Genomic DNA, 3,840 nt, shown 5'->3' on the forward strand with positions numbered 1-3,840 from the left:
CAGGACGCTAATCATTTTTCTAAGGAAAAATATTTTAAATGTGAGATCACTTGGCAAATAAACTTGGAAGGCTGCTATTTGAAAACAGTTTTCAGGAAACATGGTAAGTGGCATGATTGTCAGATAGCACCAGGGAGTGTCACCCAGAGTCAGGGCCAGCTGAGGTGGTGAAGCCACATCCCAAAGGGAGGGTAGCATTTAGGGGAAAAGTTTCCAGGAACCAGGGGGTTCTTGGCTAACGCTGTATCTTAAGTGTTTTTAAAATACCTTAGTAAGAAAAGTAACATTGACCACATGATAAAAAGTGATGTTTTCTTCCTGTTCTTGTTGAGTTTGTCTTCTTTCTTCTCTCTTTCTCTGCTAGCAGTGTTGAGGTAGAAACCAAAGTGGAGACCTTGAACTAGAGATCAGGAGAAACATGACTTTTTGCGCTCCTATGCTATTGCAGGTTTTATAATAAGTGATTTCAGGCTTATAGTCCTTTCCTATTTCTGCGGAGCCAGATTTACAGACATAGTCAATTGTATGTATAATTCCCAGCTGGTTCAGTAAATATATACACTGAAAGTCCTGAATGTCAGAACTCACATGAAGAATTGTTACACTCAACACTGTCTTGTCTTCAATGACAGTATATGACACTGGCTCTGCCTCTGCAACCTTGAGGATCAGAGGTATCAAAGGTCTAGGCTTACTTGTTTAGAAAAATCTTTATCGGGCTGGGAAGGTGGCTCAGTGGTAGAGCGCTTGCCTTGCATGCATGAGGCCCTGGGTTCGATTCCTCACACCACATAAGCCAAAAGAAAAAAGCCAGAAGTGGCACTGTGGCTCAAGTGGTAGAGCGCTAGCCTTGAGCTGAAGAGCTGAGGGACAGCGCCCAGGCCCAGAGTTCAAGTTCCACGACCGGACCCAAAAAAAAAAAAAAAAAATCTTTATCATGACCCATGGGTAATGCTGCTAGAAGGTTCATCCATGCCAAGCTTGAGACTAGGTACTTCATAAGCGCTTGCTATGCACCTCCTACCTGCTTTCTACTGGCCTGGGATGGGAGGGCATGGAGAGTTGCCATGGAGAAAGGATAAAGACATAGTAGAGGAAGGAGGAAAGGTTGTCTTTCTCAAATTATGCCCAGCCAGGATACTTACCCCCCCCACTCATACACACAAAGAGTGCCTATTTCGCACCCCCATCTAGGAACCATGCTTTTTCTTATGAGACAAATGAGAGCTTGTGTTTTATGGTAGGGTATGGATAACAGGAAGCAATTATTAAGGCCCTAACCTATAAAAAGCAAAACAAATAAACAAAAAAAATTATAAATTCTGCTTTGGCGGAGTCATTAAGGAAATTTGGCCCCTCACCCTAAACTTAAACCACACTCTTCATATGTTCATTTTCTTAGGCTTATTCCCTTCAGCAGTGAACAGGATGTAGAATTAGGAGTGGCAGCTGGAGGTGAGTTATGAGTTCAAAGATGCTGTTAACAGGAGGCCTGTGTTGAAGTTTGGGAAAAAACTATCCACCCAGCTGAAATATGTGTTGGTTTTGTTGGGTTGTTTGTTTGTTTGGGGGTTTTGTTTGTTTGTTGCTGGGTTTTGGTTTTTTTTTTTTTTTTGAGTCTTGAAATAAGCCAGCATGAAAAGGCCTGATAGTGACACCACACAGATCATCACCCAAGAGCACTCTTCCTTGACCCAAGAGCCTCCGCTCTGTAAGCCTCATCAAAATCTTAGAGCCTAACAAAATATTTTGCAAGCAAAGTTATGGACAGCTCAGTTCTCTAATTGAAAGTAATCATGATTTCTGTGCTGTGCTATAATTACCTTTAAAAATGTTATTTGATGATTAAGATTCTGGAGTGAATTGTGTTCTGTGGGCTCTCGCTCCATTCCTCCATCAGGGACTTGGTTTCAGCGGTGTGCAGCTGCTGGAGTTGATTTACAGTGCTGCGGCTGTGGCTGGTCATAAATAAATCCTCTTATATAGTTGTTATGAACACCTGTTAGATCATCTGTCAGCAAAGCGCTGTTCACATTTATCATGGTGCGGTAGTTATTTTACCTCAATCCATTTCCAACTGACTCAGCCTCCATCTCTGGATTACTGTTACCACACCATAATCGCTCGTTCCCACTCCATGTTACAACTTGCAGATAAAAGATTTCACTACTTGGCCAAATTTCATAAATAAAGGAGCAGTTCAGTGCAGTAAAAGTTTATTTTTGTCATCATTTGTCACCCCATTATTCTATAAATCAAATGGAATAGCACTATTGCCAGCTCAGGCGTTGCTGTCAGCCTTAGGCATGGAAATGGTCCGTTTCTTCCTTTTAGATGAGATGACATGTCTTTCAGACTTAACTGGCTTATGGCTTTGTTTCACCCATTTTATTTTATTACCCCTTCAGAAAAATCCTTGGGGAGCAAAAAGACTTAAGAGAGAAATGGAAACAGAAAACAGAGTCTAGCATGCTGCTTAGCTGTATGATCTATGTTCCCCTACCCCACCTCCAGTCATTAGAAACTTGACCAGCACCCACTCACACTGCATCCTTGGCTGAGGATGCTTTTCATAAACTTCCAGGGGGGTTATAATTTCCATTTGGGAAAGACCATTACAATATTGAGTTCCAGAAAATGAAAAATCTGATGTATATCCTCAGAGATCCTGTCCATTCAACAGCCTTTATGCAAAGTAAAGACTAACTGGTTTCTTTCCCAAAATGCATTTTAGAAAAGAATTTGAGTATTTGCAAGAAGTGGTCACCCCCAGAGAGTCTCCTACCCCTGGAGGTTTGTTAGCTGTGGAGCCCTAAGGGAGAGTCGAGATTTATTAGCAAGTTGCAAAGTCTGTCTCACATGTAAGTCCTAGGAAGACCATGTCCCTTGGTTTAAAGGAAGAGGACAGAAAAAGCTAAAAGGATGTGGTAATAGAAAAGGGTTTATAGTTGGTATTATACTTCTGAGTTGGTTCTAATTCAAGTTACATTCTTCATAGTCATTATGTAGCTCATAAATTCAATAAAGTGTTTTACTGTTACTATAAAAATGACAGGAGGGGGGTTTTATGTTGTAAGTTTCGTTAGTTGCTCTTTCTGTTTTATGTTGAAGTTCTCAGGCCATTATGTCATTAAACTCCTTGGAGTCTGAAGGGCTCAGGGCCCCCTTCACTTTCTCTTTTGCACATTTGGCCAGGGAAGATGCAAGGTGAGGCTTGGCTTAATCCAGCATGGGATCAAACATCTAGAGCAGTGGCTGTGGAGTCAGGAGGGCAACGCCATTTGAATCTATTACTTCTTGAGAAGTACCTTCATTCAATCTATGCAGACACAGTTGAGGAGTGGAAAGCTCTAGGGCAGGAGGGAAGTTTTAAGCAGACCACTCTAGTTATAGCAATAAGAAGAGTCCTTCTGGTCATGAAGGAGAGGAGGACCTGGGATGTAAATAGTTCTGTGTACCAGGCACTGTTCTCTGCATGGACAGAGCGGTTCAAGACCTTTTGCTTATATGTTAGCCAGAGGAGTCCCTGGTAAAGTGCTAAGCAGATTCAAAGTTGAGATCTTCCTGTACTCTCTTCTGGCTCTTTCTTTTGATTCTAAAAGAAGCAAAGGACATTTTTGCTCTTAGAAACTTCACTCCCACCAGATGTTTGTTTTGAACAGAATATCTACATGGAAATACCAACTACTAATTCTCTGGCCAGAGTGCATCAGGGCCTTAATCTAAAGCCTCCCATCCATCCAGCTGTCTGGCATTTGCTATTATAGGGCACCAACAGAGAAATGAGGCTGTGGCTTTATCACTGCACCCGGGGTGACAACTTGATTTTCTGCTTTCACC

This window comes from Dipodomys merriami, unplaced genomic scaffold, assembly GCF_024711535.1.
Source record: "Dipodomys merriami isolate MVZ:Mamm:240054 unplaced genomic scaffold, mDipMer1.0.p SCAF_20, whole genome shotgun sequence".
Taxonomy (NCBI): domain Eukaryota; kingdom Metazoa; phylum Chordata; class Mammalia; order Rodentia; family Heteromyidae; genus Dipodomys; species Dipodomys merriami.